At 40.4% G+C, this 17,368-nt stretch overlaps 1 protein-coding gene across 4 annotated transcripts in view; it reads right to left on the minus strand.

Annotated features, from left to right (window-relative positions):
- The window catches only part of ADCY7 (adenylate cyclase 7), a 68,187-nt gene extending 51,051 nt beyond the window's left edge, over positions 1-17,136 (minus strand). The window contains exons 1-2 of one of the 4 annotated variants that reach the window (XM_075161182.1): positions 16,875-17,136; positions 15,045-15,157 (exon numbers count right to left, since the gene is read on the minus strand). The gene's annotated coding sequence lies outside the window, so the exon portion shown is untranslated. Of the gene's footprint in view, positions 1-15,044; positions 16,728-16,874 lie in introns of those variants that run through there. The other 3 variants (XM_075161183.1, XM_075161184.1, XM_075161181.1) reach the window with 3 other exon arrangements.
- Between the last annotated feature and the right edge of the window lie 232 nt (positions 17,137-17,368).

Consider the following 17,368-nt stretch of genomic DNA (forward strand, 5'->3'; position numbering starts at 1 on the left):
AGTTTCAGTAATCAGGGCTTTTCTACCTGGTAGAAGTAGTTAATTAAGAACTTAGGAAACAGTGGTTCATATTTAAACTATTTCACAGCTAAAATTGCAACTTTTTTTAATAAGCAAATGCAACAACAGAAACATCATTACTACAAGGCTGTTTCAAAGAACACATGGTTTCCGCTCTTGCAGCTGTAGCTCTCCAGCTTCAGTGGAAGCTATTTGGTAAAACTCAGTGTGGGTCTATCTGCCACTCTCTTTCTCTCAGCACATTCATACTACTCTCTGGTTTATCTGTGTACCTTGACACAGTTGGCAGTGACAGGGATTTACACCAAAACTAGCCTGAGTGAAAAGCACTATAGAGTTGAAACCCTATAGAATCAACCAAAGGAGACAGAAAATATTGCTAACTAATAATGCAACAGTGGACTTCAACTATTCACCTATAAGCAGATCAAATGGCATAATGAGATAAAAAATTAAAAGTGACAGGAATTCAGAAATTACAATCTAGGAAATAACCAGTCAAAACTGAGAAGCAGCAATATCCTTTAATGAAAATGTAATTAAACTATACAAATAAATTCCATAAAATTCCTGAGTTTATCTTTTAATGTTGGGGGAGGAAATAGTAGGTTTTAATGAACACCATATACCAACAAAATTCAAAATAATAATGGACTTAAGCCATAGCCCTAAGATCTGACCTGCTGGTAGTTTCCTAAAGGATAACTCATGATTCAAAGACTTCACATTCTACATAGAAACACAGTTACATATAGGGAAAGTGCTCAACCAAAACCCATGGCATGAAGCACCTCAAGAGCAGATCTGGGAAGAGAACTGAGGCTTGGTAGGTCACTGGCCAAATCTTATCTGGTAGATCAGGGAGCCCCGTGGAATCACAAATCACTCATTTAATTAGCGTCACAGCCATTTCCCCGCTCTTCAAAATTCTGATTACTTTTCACTTTCACTGAAGTTGTTCAGCACAGTTTAAGAGCAGGTCTAAAACCCAAATATTGCCAAAACCCCAAGAACGTTATTTCAACAGCCACATCCTCTGGTCAAAGCGTAATAAATTCCTCACCTGTAATTCCGTCTTTCCATCCTGTGCACATACAAATTCTCAAAACCTTCTGATGCCCTTAGCCCCTGCATGAGAAGGATGACCACTGTGGTTAAAGCAAAGAACTCAAAACCCAGTTTCTAACTTTTGGCTCTCCCACAGGATTTCCTGCTGGCTGGCTCTGAGTGTGTGGTATCTCTTTTTCTCTCCCAAAGGAACTGACCTAATACCATCATCCACCCACAAAAGGTGCCAGCAAAGTAAATGAATACTCACAAGACATTTTAGGAATACCGTAGTCCCAAGCTTATAAGACACAAATAATTTTGGATTATAACAATGCATTACAGTAAACATCTTCGTTGGCACTTAAATTTTTTGTTGGACTTTAATCTCATATTTCCAGAAACTGATATAATCCCTGGAGGAGAATGTCTGTTCAGCTGTGGCAGGAAGCACAATGCTGGGCTTTAAATATCACATAAAATAATAATTAAGTTATTGTGTAATATTATTATATTTAAAAAATAAATATATAATTAAATAAGAATGCATGATATTAAGGATAGCAGAACGTCAGTCCTTCAACTCCCACTGACAGACATGGCAGTTACAAAAACACAGTGAATCAGTGCTGTAGATTTGGCTACCGCAGGGGGGGGAATCTTTCATTTATGTTTTGATGATCTGAGAAATAATGCCATTTTTTTCAGTAGCAAATGAAATCAGTATCTCTGAGCAATGGCAAGACAGAGCAGTGGATGAAATCATGAAGTTCCTTTCAGGCCTTTCACACAGTTGTAACACGACCATTACTTTTTTTACATACGGTTCAAGCTGACACATGCATCATTACCATCACTTCCTTATTTCTAAAGTACAACTCACTACTCAAGCAAACAAATCCTAATATAATGGGGGAAGGGCCTACAAGTGAAGCAAGAGGTATCACTACCAGGGATGTATTCAAATACAAATATCCACTACAGCAAATGCATGTTTATTCATAAATCACCACCCTCCCCCTCCCTACACACAGAGTTTAAATTAGTTTAATGAACAGAAATCTAGAGAGAAAACTTTTGCTGCTCATTTTAAACAACTAAACCCACAGGTCTTGGCTATAGCTCTGCAACAGGGGCCTCTCCAGTAATATTTGCTCAACGAGTTTCTCCTCCTCTTCCCCTCTCCCTCCCCACCACTCAGTCCTATCTTGTCACCACACCACACCATTCTTTCATTATGTGCCTGTTGCTGTTCCTAGGCCCACACACAGTCAGATCAGCTCAAAATAACCGTTTGTGTCTCCTAGTTTTTGTTTCTTTTTGCCTAAGAGGCAGACACGGTCAGTGATTGTGGGCAGCACAGCTTCGTGGGCAGCGCAGCCAGCACAGCTGAGAGCGGCCGGCTGCAGACTGGAGGCAGAACAAGGAGGCAAGGGCAGGAAGGAGCTCCTTAACCTGAAAATGCTGCCCCAGCCGTCGCGGGAAGGAGCCGTGCTCCCACGTGTCCCCAAGATGAGGGACAGCCCAGAGAGATGCTAGGCAAGAGCCAACAACAGAAAAGATCGACTTCTCGAGGGAAAACAGACATCTCAACGACTTTGCTAAACAAGTAGTCAGGGTGGTCTGTAACTCTCTATTTTAACACCTGACAAAAGCCATTAACAGTTTAGTAATACCCAGTCCATAATCTCCAGGAAGTATTCAAGAATCTAAAGAACAGGGACTGATAAATATACGCAAGCAGGGAAGACTCACCCCAGTCAGACTGGCTCACCCCATCTCTGAAAACTGGAGCTGTGAATGAGGAGATCCAAGATGCTTTCCCAGAGTAGGAAGAAGAGTCATAATTGCATCATTTTTCTAGATGAGCAGTGTCAACGATTTAGGCTCTGAGTCAGTACTGAGCCAGTCAGTGCCCTGCAGCGGTCCCTGGGGCACTGTGCTATTAGAAGTGATGACTTTCACAACAGGCTGCCGAGCAGGATCCAAGCCGACTTGCGCTTATTAAAGAAAGAGAACTGCTACTTTATTTTTCAGTAAGAGCAAGAACATACTGCCAGTACTTTGGGCAACTTCCAGCAGCCAAATTACTGTTAATGACCAGAACACTTTCCGCTTTTGTCTGGGGGCCTCCAAGATGAGTAAATAAAACCTCATGTATTCCTATTTCTATCAACATTTTGCAGAAAGAAAAAGCCAGAATAAAGTCTGACTTGCTAGAATCACCCTATGAACACTATATTCACATTTTTTGACTGCCAGGTTTATGCTTCCACCATTAAATCACACTTCAAGTTTGCTGCCTAAAACCCTAGTAATTTCACAGGGGGGGAGGGAGGGAGAAGTGCTCTTTACTTCCAACTTACAACTGTTGCATGGCAAGATGTACACCAAAAGTATCTGTATTCAAGTGCAGGAAAGGGAGAAGGATTAATCAAAGGAGTTTCAAGATAAAAAGAACCATTTAAAAGGCTTAGCTCAGGCTTTTAATCAAAAGGGAGTTAAGGGCACAAACTGAAAAAGTAGCAATCATTTTGTGACCATTTTGCAGTTCATAATACATAATTTATGTATCTTACACACCTTCCCTAGGCAAATCTCAAAACCAAGTATTTTTGCATTTCATTACCAGACATACGAGCTCCCAATGAGAATAAAAAGCCACAAACATTTATGCTGAGTAGAATGTTTCTGAAGTAACACATTCCCCAAATATTTACAAATCCAAAACCCACTTTTACACTAACGCTTCCCCCAGACATTTCTGTTGGTTTTAAATTAAGTCATTTAACTGACTTTCGCAAAGTTTCACTATGAAACACCATGATGCTTGCTTGAAAGAGAAATTTAACAAATTAAGCATAAACCACTGAAATACAATATAATGCCCAAGATGACAAATCCTGTATTCATATGTATCACTGAGTCAGCCCACTTCATCCAGGAGCTAACAGCCAAATGTTTCAGGGTAAGGAAAAACATAATGCAACCCTTCAGTGACCTAGACCATGCATAAAACAGGCCCATCTACATTTTTAGCTACTCTACATATTACACAAAGACATAAAAATGCTGTAACATTTATTTAAATTATAAAACACTGGTTTACACCTAGACTTCTACTACTTTATCACCATGTTAAGCCTAGGCATACAGACACTATAAGAAGTCAGAAATGAGGAAGGGAAAGGACAAAATGCAAGTGAAAATGTCTAGTACATATTTTTGTAAAAAAAAGATCTAATCAACTCCTTAAAATGACTGTAAGTAGTTACCATTTGATGATATATGTATTCAAGCACATATATCTTGGACTATACCAGTAATTTCACCACCACCTCTTTGTTAAGTATACATATAAGCATATTCAAGCACAAAAAACAGATGAGAAAATAAGTTGAAATTAAATAGAAGCAAACAGTCAAAACTTAAGTTTCAAAACATTATAGTTGCTCCACAGTATTTTTACAAAAAGACACAACTGCTTGAATATGTCCAGTGACCAGCATAGAAAAAGACTGTCTTTCACAGAAACTCTCAGCTTTAGATGGAGTTTAAACAAAGCGTGTATGTGGGAGACCTAGCAAATTTGCAAGAAAGGTACTAACAGGTCAAGTGATGTTCCAAAAAAATCAGTGGGGTAAAAGTAAAAAGCATCCCATTGGGCAACAAATTGTACACTGTCAGTAGCGGATATCAAGCACAAATTAAGAAAGCATTAAGAAAAGGTTTTATGTTTAGACAATAGGTAGGGACAATGAACATAGAAACTAACATTCACTGAATTCTCCATCCAAAACACTGATTTATGAAATCCTGAATTCTTAGACAGGATGATGCACAAAAGAAGTAAAATAAGTAAAATCAAAGCTGCAATCAAGCATTCTAAGTACAAGGGATATTTTACAGATACAATGAATACTAGGTGTCTGCTTTATCAACATCACGGCTGAAAATAAATCTGTACTGTGAACATAACGCAAGGATTCAAGTCACCCACAAAAACCAAATATTAAGATTTACAGAAAATTATATTCATGATAGCAAATACAATAATTAATACATCAGTTCTTTTAAGTGTTGTTTGATTATCAATTTCCCCTAAAGTATCCTCCCTTGGCTGAGATGAAGCCTGGAAGCTAGCGCAAAAATGTGTTTAGAAAGCTATCATTTAAACAAAAAGCAATACATAAAAGTCAAAACTGTGAGGAAAAAAATGCTGAATATGTGTGTAATTCTAATGTTTCTTCCTGCATTTTATACCGTGAAGGCAGATTGCGGCACTGGGGTGGAGCCCTCCCCACTCCCCAGGAACTCTGATTGTGGCCATGCATGATCTCCCCAGAGCTGACACAGACCGGACCAGAGGTCTGATCCTCCCCCTTAGATACTTGGCCTGATGACTGCTCCTTCTCCAAGCACTTGAATGACTCTCCCAGTTTGCCCTTCTTTTATGACCCTACAGAAACAATTAACAGGAGGTCAGTCTAAGGAATAGGGACGATTCAGTGAATGACGCATCAAGGAACTCAGACTGCATGGTAAATCCAGGTCAAGAAATTCCAAATAAGAAACAGTATATTCTCATTCTGGCAGAAGTCAAACAAAAGAAAAGTCAGGAAGCTCATCAATAAAAGTAGACGTTTGTGTCACTAGTCCCACTTTGAGAAGGCTGTACCTCTTGTTCAGAAATTAGTCTCTTGCACAAACGAGCTATAATAAAGTACAAAATGAGCTATAATAAAGTACAAAACCAAGGTAGCTGCATCAATACAAAACCATATGGCATATTCCAGAAGCATAGCATATAATCTTAGCCATATATTCTTTCATTTAGTGAAGGAGTCTATGAAATCTAAAATTAGTATTTCATTATAGGGAAATACATGTAAAAATGTAAGTCATAGGCCCAAGGAAAGTGCTTAAAAGTTTGCTGACTTCTCCACTAAGACAGGAAGGAAGTTACAAGAATGATTTAGCCTGCTGGCTCACAAGGTTAGTGCTTTATCAGAATACTAATGATTGCAGACATTTTTAGGGGACACTAAATCACAAAATTGTGTTTTAAACAAAGCTTTTAGCACTTGACCGCAGAAAAACTCAACTTAGGCCAAAAATAGATCAAAATTCATACGGCAGGTGAAAGATGAGCCTTACAGTTTTGAAATGCCTTTCTTTTTTTGAACGACTCATAACCAACAGCTATGTTTGGCAATGTTGCAAGGAGGGTGCTCCCCCCCCAGGTTACTACCTTGTAAAAAAAGGCTTGGTTTTTTTTAAACACAGAAAGGGCAGGTGAGCAAAAATCACTGTTGCCTACCTTTCCATCCTGTTAGTTATATATCAACATAGAAAAGAATTAACATTAATGAATAGTTTATGGGAATACAGGCAAACATCCCAATCAGCTTAGAACTACATAAAACTACATCTTGGGATCATTCTGACAGAGGTATTATTTCCAATCAAGAGGCACATAACACAGTTCATGTTCTACAAATGGTCTGTCCAAATTATCAAATTATCCAGATTGTAAAGATTTATTTTTTAGAGGCTACCATGGTAAAGAAAACTAACTACTTAGTTACACAAATAAATTATTAGTAGATTCAATTAAAACGTGAAGATTAATAGCATGTAAAATCTCTCATAGTAACTGCCAATGTGCAAACTCATAGCCTCCTGTAAAGGAAAGTAGAATAACCTGTCTCACATTTACCTTATGTAGGATAACATTATACACAGGTAATAACTAAGGCATTTTAGCTTGTTCCCTGGCAACATTTTGTGCAGTCATCCTCTTAGGTTAGAATGCAGACCTGTTAACTGCCCAGTTATTGTCTAAAAACTAGTGTGGCTGAAATAACCAAGTTACTCTCCTGCTGTAAGAATACGTGTTTATGTTAGAAGATACACGCACAGTCTGACTGCATACACTTCTGGAGTGGGTGAGGAAACAATGCTATCATAAGCAGCTCAGCTCTGTAATCACAAATTCCTTATGATTGTCACAGGACATACATATTCTGAAGTTCAGCTAGACATTACTAAAGCTCTTTAAATGTAACATTTTTTTGTTCAAGAAGGGGAACACAGTTAGGAAGGGCTGGTTGTATGGCATTGCACAGAGGGAGGAGCTGTGCTTAGCCTCCGCTGCTGAACAAGGCATCATTAAAGACCATCCACAATTACCTGGGCCGTTCCCTAGCAGAACAGGTGGTTAGTGCCTGTAAAAACCAGTTTTTCAGGTCTGAACTCAAATTGTGTGGTAACCACACAACAGACCACCCAAGGGTTTGTGACTGACTGGAGGGTCACACAGCGGCAGAGGGAACAGCAAGAGAATCGAAGTCTGCTTGGACCCTTCTCACAGAGCAAAGAAAAGCCTGAGCTGGGGGCGTCAAGTACAGGAACGGGAACATGGGAACCCTGGAGAACATTGACCAAATTCCAAACACTCCCAAACAGGGAGATTCAGAGAACGGCATGCAGTATAGTTTATTTTGCACTGACCAGCAATCTCCAGCATCACCTGGAAAACCACTTTAAAAATTCCCCCCACAACTAGCTATGTGTCTTTGTGACTGTCAGCTATCTCATGCCTCCAAGGGTTAAGTGTTCCCCAGATGGAGCTCCAGAGAAGTTTACTTTAACAGATGCAGAGAGTCAGCATTGATTTTAAGGTCCAGAGCAGTTATTCCCAACATCCAGGCTCAGGGAGTGAGCCCAGAGAGGCAGCACCTAGAATCCCAAGGTGTTTAAAGCAGTCACATATGGGGTGGACACAAATACAGCTAGCTGGTGTCTTGTAGAGAAGGCACAAATCATGGTGACAACACCACTAACTAGCATACAAGAAGAGAACTTATTAAAATTCAACCATGACACTAAAAAGAGGGATGGAGTTGTTCCCCACTTGGAATGTACGCGCTTCCCCTGCCCGCTGCTAGGCCACTGCTCTGAGAGCAGAGCTCAGGTCGCAGCAACTCATAAAAGTATTTCTGGACAATTTGATCTCCAACACATTAGGTAGCTGCATGCAAAAGTGCTTTTAAAACACACCAGGTTTCCAGAAGACATACTCCAGAGTCCCCATCTCAATGTTATCACTAACCTAGCCTGACTCTGGATTAGGGCAAGCTTTTCCCAGGTTCACTATAGTATTATTATACAATATAATTAGGTCTCCTCTGCCTGCAACCTACAGTTACCCCATTTCTGCGAGTGCAGTGCCACAGTTAAAGAAATCCTTTCTCCTCCCACCCACCTCGTTCTTCCCCCTCCTCGTGAAAGCCCCTCTATTTCTAGTGTGAATGTTTTTATAGCGTGTAAGAAATGCAACACCTCACCCTCTTTCCAACTCCTCCAACTAAACACTATGTTATTCAGCATAGCTTTCAGCATGCTGAATACATTGCACCGGAGAAGTGCTGCCTCACTCCTTGCCTTGGTTCAAATGAGAAAGCAAATTAACTGATTCCCAGCTTTCTGATTCCCAGATTTCCCATACTTTCTAGAGCCAACACTCCTCAGACTTACCAGCAAACAATAAGTTTTGTTGTTTTGGTGTTGGTTTGGTTTTTTTTCTTTTTGGCAAGTGCTTCTTAAAACATTGGTTATCCATTTGTAAATGCACAAGCCCAAAGAATGATGCCTGGGATACTGATACACAGAACGTGATGAGAAGCCATCCAGAAAGATAAAAAGAAACAAGCACAAGTATATTTTACATTCTATAGCCTCCAGAAATGATACTTTAGTTAGTTTTATTTATACATATACATGTATATGTATTTTTATATATACATATACATATTTTCATCGGCAGCAGAGACAACTCCAAGAAAAGCCTAACCATCACTGATTAAGGATCCATATTTCAATGCAGTTCAAAACAAGTGCAGCAGAATGCATTTCTAAATACAGCAGCCTGCATGAATGTAGGACAAAAATTAATTCAACATGTAAAACAAGTGTTCAACGCTTCTCTGGTAAACCAGTTTAGCTACAACTACATCCAAATTCCCTGTGTAAACATGCTTGATGTTATGGAACACACAGCCAATATAAGAAAAGAACAACTCTTAATTCTTGCCTAAATCTACCCAGAATCTTGAAAAACAAAACTTCCCCCTTTATTCTTCCAATATATTATTCATGAATTCCAATTTAATCTCCTTTATCTGGCAACATTGTTAATTTATTGGTCTACTTGACCAGAAGCAATTAACACCCACGTGCAGTTCTGCTCACACTGACAACGTTTGTCACTAAATCATGTTCTACAACTCTGCAAGTGAGCTGTGAACATGTAAGTAATCAACACGTCAGCTCCCTGGGGAAAATAAAACTGCCTATGTGGAATTTTGCCTATTGTGGCACTGTAAAAACTGCATCAAATCGTTTTTACAAAGTAACTATACTGGGTTTTTTCCTATTTCTTTGAAAGCTAAACATGGTGATTATACTGTTATCAAATTAAATTTTCACTTTCTCATAGCAACTCCTAGCTTTGACTACCTTCCAACAGCTATGAATTTTGTATTATTATGTTACGTGCAAGAACACTGCACTTTAAGCAAATCACAATATATGCCAACACAACTGTCACTATAGCGCTGCAATGTCTTCTGCCTTATTTTAAAAATGCAGCATCCTGAGGAAAAAGGGAGTGGGGGGCTTGTAACTGTTATTGTATTACAATTAGGAGACTAAAAATAAAAAGTAAAAACTACTAAATCCAAAACAGGATACTCCTCAGGAACTTGCAAAAAAATATAGGTGATTTTTAAAAAGTACTACAGTGAAATATTTTCACATTCATTTCCTGCTGTACAAGTAAAGCAAAGGAGCAGAGCTCTTTCTTAAGTAGTACTGAAATTGGGCTAACAATTCAATTGGCAATACCTCAAATCCAAACACAGTCCAGGACACTTTTCCAGCATGTCTGCAGAAGTAGAACTTATTACTTGGATAATTAGGAGCACAGTTTTACAGTACAGCCACCGCCAAAGGAGGGAACTGTCCCCGCCTGTCTCCAGAAGTTCAACAGTACGTTCTTGCCACTTCCTCTAGCCTGGCTGTTCTGTTCCTACAGAGGCGGGGGGGGGCAAAAAAAAAAAAACCCCACAAACCAAAAACAGACTTAAAAAAATGCTTCTCCTATTAAAAAAATAGCTTTTTGCTCATTTAGTTCCATGAATCGGCTCACCAGCAGGTCAGATGAGCACCAGTGCTGACTTCAGGGTGGGGTGGGAGCACAGGGGCAAGGAAGCGAGCAGTGCTGCCCGCTTGTAGTGACAACTGCTCTTTCAGCCAGCTTAGCAACACCATGAAAATCACATCCTTCATTGCATTTACTCCTGCATTTATATTCAAAGTCATATAAGAATATTTCTAGAAAAAATAATATTTTACACAGCCCTCATTAGTCATTTTTACATAACTAGTGAACAGAAAGGAGTTTAAAGTTTCCAGGACGTTCCCAAAAGCAGCTGTGCCCTTCTGTACATAATACACAAGCCCTTGTTGAAAAAAAAGATCACTAAATTAATAAACTACATGAATATTCTACATGAATACTTCACAACAGAGCAAAATCGGACCCAAAAAACCCAAACCTGAACCAGCTCACAAGATTGCGAAGTGACTGCCAGATTATGTCAATTCTAAAGAAAGAAAAAAAGATTTTTTCGGGTTAAAAGTCCACGGCCAGAGGGCTCACGTGGGAGGAGAGACCTTCGGGCTCTTCTCACGCCCAGCCAGGCTCCATCAGAGCCCCAGCCGTACAGCTGCCTGGGCAGCCGAACCAAGGGAGCACGCTCCTCCCTGCGGCTCGTTGCTGGTGCCTGCCAAGGGCAGAGATAGGGCACACCTCAGGACCACAGCTTTGGCCTACGAGATGCGCCCGCTCGCTTTCCCCCGTCGCGAGCAGAATTGCAGATGGTCCTCTGACCCAACACGAGGGAAAAGGCTCGCACACCCCGCAACACGTACCCTCCCTTCTGATGGCGGACTGAAATAAATTAGGCCAATAACCTACAAGTTATAAATCCTCAGAAGTATTCTTCGCCTCTATTTTTCTCCTGTCTTCTAATATACTGCACAGGGCCTACATACACTAGTGTATGTACTACACATAGAGTAAGCAGGACAGTAAGAACTTGCACAATTGAAGTATCAGAATTTATTCATTGGCTTTATCCATTATAAGAATTTTTAAAGCATTTGCACCTCAAAACCCAGTTCCTGATTAAGATGTACTCATAATGACTACATACATTTCTCACGTCTTCTGTCATTTATTTTAGTTTATGCCAATAAATGTGTATCTCATAAACATATAAATGTTTGTTTCCCTGGTATTGAAACGACAGCCACCTTCACAGCAGCAGGCTGAAGTTGCCAATAAAGGAAGAGCAGAATATCACGCAGAAAGTGTCAGGAAGTGAGAAAGTTTTGATAGCGGTACCCCAGCTTCCTTTCAAATGAGGAAATTGAAACTGAATTTCTGTTCTGCTACTGGATTTTTGTTGTATTTAGTTCCACATAAGCTCAGTAGCAGTAACAGAGAAAAAGACACAGACACAGAGAAAAGCCCCAGTACAAAGTTCATCCTCTCTCAACTTGACCTAATCTGGATTTTTCCCCTCAGCCTGACTAAGTTTAAGCTTGTTTCAGCAAGCAGGCCCTGCCTGAAATATTATAACAGATGGACTCAGGTTGACATGAGCCAGGTGCTAAGAATATCTGGCATTTAAATGATCAGAGTTTTATTGCCCGTTTCCATTAATTTCAGCTGACTTGAATAAACGTCAGTGAGCTCAGTCTGCTTGAATCCACCTTTGACAACTCCTTCCCAGCTGCACTCATGCCCAGCCCTTCCATGTGCTTTGTCATTCTGTTGGCCCCCTTGTTTCCTCACCATTTTGGTTACTTGGACGGAAAACGATAGCTGAGTAAGAATTAGTCACTGCGAGGTGATTTGATCATCAACTAGTTCTTTAAAAGAATCCCCTAGCATAAATATATTATAATCTTTATACAAATAAATAAAGCAGAAAACAGATTGGACATTAAGTAAATAATGACTAAACCCCAGGCTATATTACAAATGAAGAGCATCTTACTGAAATATTTTATTCAACGCATTGAAATGCTAACTCACCATTATTAGTCATAACAAAAGTTTATAGCGTGACAAGTAGCAAATTAAAAATGAAATTATAGTCACATGTAAACTATTTCTACATTTATCTACCTATAAAACTCACTACATTGTTTCCTTCCTTGAAATAAAGCATGCACTCTTAAGACTTTACAACTTAATCAAACTCCTTTTAAAACATTTTCATATTGATTATATTACAAGAGTATGCTTGCAGCTTTATAACCAGCCATTTACAAGGCAGCATTATAAAAAAATAATTTATTGCTACACTTCTGAGCATCTCAGAAAAACACATTCCTTTTGTTGTGGGCTGAATGACAACTCACATGTCAAACAGCACTTGTTTCTGCATCACACAGAACAGAAGATGATACAAAGCCCTATCACTACTCTTAAGCAAACTGCGATGCAGGACACAGGAGAATGAGTCTGAAAATAATCTCATTCAATTATCTTTACCAGAAGGCCCTGCAAGCTACCTGAGCAGAGCAAACACATATACACTACAGCGAACACGGACATATGCATAGCACTGAGGCACTTCAGAGAGAAGTTGCCAGAAACAGCCAGCCGTATTCAAAGAAACTTGTCACCTTTCTCTGACTTATGCCGTTAGTTACAGCCTTGGTAATCTTTGTTATTTCTGGTTTTAGCTAGCATGCATTACTTACTCGCTCAGTTTTATGCCCAGAAACAGAAGTTAAACACACCCTGTTTGTTTCTTCTCTCTAATTACAGACCAGAAGCTACTTTTAATGCTGAAATGAGGATTGCAGAACAGCTGTTAAAGAGAGGAACATTTTGGCCATTAGCTGTGAAGGAAGCTCTTAGGAAAAGTGGTATGTGCGGCCCCGCGTCACATGAGAGCTAGCTTTGACTTTGTTTCGCCTTTAAAGCACCAACAGACCTGAAGTCTCTGAACTGCAGGGCCTGTGCTGTAAAAATCAAAACAGCAACCTGGTTGCCACAGAAGAGAAGGTTTATTGGATTTTTATAAAAATGCTACTGAGAACAGGCTACACAAAATGAATAAGTTTGAAGGATACGTTTTGACACAAACTCACGTCATAACTCCAAGCTACTGAGGTAAAGCAATGCCTTGATGAGGAAAGGAACAGCAGCACCATGTTCTACTTAAATTTTGCCATTTCTCTTTGAGTAACCTAGACAAAATGATTTCACCTTTTACACCTTAATTTTACTAACTCTGAAGACATAACACACAGCAGTAGCAACCTACACATGATGTGCAGGAAACATTATTACAGCATATTTACACTATTGTATGTTATTCTTATTAAGCAAAGAAAAACACTTCCAAAGGAAAGATCAAATGTATTGTTTGCTCCTCTGCCTGCATATATGGACTACTCTGCTGCTTGGCACTGCAAGACAGAGCCTGGATCCTACTCGAGGTGACTCAGGAAGATAGGATGGTATAAGAGGCAAAAGGCAAGCAACAGCAATAGTTATTTGAAGTGACTTGCAAGTCTCTGGAAACAACAATGATAATTATGTTTATTATGAGATAAAAGTGTTATAAAACTCATTTTTTTAAAGACAGATTTTTCTCCCAGGTGAAAATGTTGTGTTTTTTTAAATAAGAGTAAGAGGAAATCCCAGATCAATGTCTTTACTGTTTTCAAAATGTAAAATATAAAATATGTTTTTCAGCAAACACAAGACATTGACTATTCATGAAGTATACCGTAATGATCTAAGGAAGAAGTTGCACTTCCTTATTTTAATACAAGATGATCTAACTGCACAATGGTTACAAACTATTTCACACTGTAACATCCTGTCAGCTTAGCAAATAATCATCTTGAAACTCTACAGATGCTAGTTTAATAGATTATCTCCTTATTTATGCAGTATTCAGTCTTTGAAAGAACCGGTTAGCTCCTCAAATGCCAACGCGCTCACTGCTAGTGAATACAGCTCCTCACACCTTGGTAAGTCAAAGCAGCACTGAAGCAGACAACTCTTTGTAAGCTAGAGGACAACACCAATTCCATTGGCTATCTGCTCTTACACACCTCAATTCCCAGGCTGATTTCTTCTGTTAATAAAACAACCTTCGATTTACAAAAAAAAGATTTCTATATAGAGAAAGTCCCAAATGACACTTTCAATACCAAAGCCCTGCCTGCAGATGCTTAGTGCAGTTTGACTATTACATTTTATTAATCCAAAACACCAAACAAATCCAGGTAGACTGGATCCTTTTCCAGAAAGATAAAATGTATCTTCAACACAAACCATGAGACTGAGGGAGGAATCGCTGGATGAAGTATTTCAGCCTACGTTTTACAGCCTTCATAATAAATTAAAATCAGAATGAGTCATTTTGATAAATTCTGTAATGTTAAATCCAAGTCAAAGATGTAACCCAAGAATAAATCTCAGAATTCAATTTAGAGATGTTTTTGTAATTCCACGGGGGAGATTGTCTTTTTCTTTTTTTTAATCTAAGAGCAACTGGCAATTACACAAACACCCACATTAACAGAAGACAATGATCATCTGTCTCTAGGCTAACACCTAAACTAATTAGCTCTCAACCAGCACCTGCTCTTTCACTTAGCACAAACCATGAGGACATAAGTATCCACATACATTAGGGAATGAAGTATCTTCCTTGTTTACTCTTAATGGTGTTGACATTAGCTTCATTAAGAAAAAAATTAAGAAGTTTAATGGCTGCTTTACAAGAACCCCCAATGACCCTAATTGCTGTTAGTAATGGCTTCTGGAAGCATAAATAACATGCTATAATGGCCATTAGAAATCAGTATTGGCTTACCGTTTTCAGAGTCGTATTCCACATACTCCTCATTTTCCATTCTACATTTCTGGATAGGGGGAAACTGTCAATGTGTTGGTGACTTTGGCAAATACTGGTTTTAAGGTCAACCACTGCAATGAAGATTTTTTCCAAAAGTACTTAGTTTACTATACATACAAACATACCATAAGTATACTGTATCACAGGTCTTAACATAGACCTGCAACACATTAATCTTCCACCTATAGAGGATCATATAAAAACTTCCAGATCAGTACTTCAACATTGAAAGGTCAGGATACCTAAACAAACAAACAAACCCCCCAACACATACACAACCACACCGCCACACTATTTATTTATTTCTGACCTAGACACAATCATGAAACCCTCCTAGAAACTTTCTCTTTCTTTCCTGGAATCCTGCTTGCTTAAGAATAATATTTTAAAAAATGACAACACCACATTATTCTTATTTATCCTCAAAATATATAATAGCCATAGACTTTCTTTGTGGTACTTTTCCTTTTTAGACATAAAGTAAAAAAGTTCATATCTCCTTTTTTTTTTTTTAAAGGAGAGTTCCTTTTAAAATTCCTAGCTCCTTTTCTTTTCTTTTTTTTTTTTTTTTAAAAGAGACCCCTGCATCATGAATCTTAGCACAAAGCAGTAAGGTCACTAATGCAGGTACAGTTACATCCTATTTCCCACTATGAAGAAATTTTCATATTGCCGTGTCCAGCACAGGACACTTTATTTCCTATAATAAATCACAACCACCTCAGAAACAAAAATGTAATTTTCAGATGTATTTGCATGGCTTTTCCCCACCTTATATTTGCACAACACTTCGCACAGCATGGTCTTGGTCCACAACCAAGCGTGTCAGACACACAGCAATACAAATAAAATGTAAGACATCTGACAGGAGAAAAGCAGACTGCTACGCTGAACCAAATTCAAACATTACACTGCATATTTACTTTGCGTGTCCAAAAATGCTTTCAAAGTGTATTTACCAGTCTTCAGCACTTCTGCTGACCACATCCTTACTGGTCATAAAAGAAGGCTCAGGATCAACGGACTTTAGTATGGTCCTGGGTCGTCGGTGACGATATGTCCCTGCTAAATTATATACTTTATCTGCCACCTACAAACATAACAGCCTAGCAATAATGATCAAACGCTGTACTATATGTATTAAAACGGTTTAATCCCTTTACTAACACAGAGTGCCCACTTGTTACGGAAATGCCAGAACACGTCCTACCAAGATTAAAAGTGACTTACCTATTCAGCAGTAAAAAAGACACAAACCAACCTTCTGCAGGTATTTCAAGTTTTCCCTGGATATTTAAGGACCTCTTTCAGAAATTTAAAGCCCTATTATCCTAAAAAAGTACAAGCAAAAAAGGATCCAAAATACTGCGTAACAGAAGAGTCAGCTTCTGGCTTTCGAGGGCATAGCTAAGCAAAAGACAAACCCAGCGAATAACTTCCCCATTCATCCGGTGTGCAGAAACACACGTAAATTATCAGGCCTCGCAGCTTACCAAATCTGCCTTTTCTAAGCAAAATAAACTTGGAGAAAACTTTACGGGCCTGAAAATTTGTCCGCCGTTCCCAAGCGTATTAAGTGGTGTAATAAGGAGTGGTAAATAATCATTATCTAAGCCACTTACCAAGTCTTCGACGCTTTTAATTTCGTGCTCCGCGGAGTGGGGCCGCGGGAGCCCGCGGGTGGCGGCCACCCGCGGGCTCCCGCGGCCCCACTCCGCGAGAGCGGGCTGCGACCCCCCCCGGCCCTCACCCTCCCGGGGCAGCTCCCCTCCCGTCGCGGTCTCTCACCTGCGGCCCGCGGAAGAGAAGCCGGCAGCGGCGGGACACCGGGTCCGGGCTGGGGACGGGCGCTCCGCCGCCGCCGCCGCCGCCGCCTCCTCCTCCTCCGCCGCCGCCGCCGCCTGAGGTATCTCTGGGGCCCGGGGAGCCTCCCCGGCGCGGTGAGGGCGGGACGCGCGCGGCAGCAGCGCCCCGCCTGCCCCCTGGCGGGTGGCGGGACCGCCGCTGGCCCCTCAGAGGCGACTGAGAGGGGCGGGGGACCCCGCCGCGCACCTAACGGTCACCGCTTGTCAGGCGTCCGGGCGGGGTCGCCTCAGCCTCGCCTCGGTCACTGGCCTTTAACACCACCCCCCCCCCCCGCAGGAGGGGGAGCCCCTCAGCTAACCCCCCCCTTCAGGCCGGAGGGGCTCCCGGCAGGGTCTGCAGCACCCTGTCCCTCACAGTTTGTGAGGGCTTGGGGGGTGTCTGCGTCCCCTCAACCCGATTCATGTGGGGGGAGTGAA

The sequence above is a fragment of the Calonectris borealis genome, chromosome 12 (genome assembly GCF_964195595.1).
Source record: "Calonectris borealis chromosome 12, bCalBor7.hap1.2, whole genome shotgun sequence".
In the NCBI taxonomy this organism is placed as follows: domain Eukaryota; kingdom Metazoa; phylum Chordata; class Aves; order Procellariiformes; family Procellariidae; genus Calonectris; species Calonectris borealis.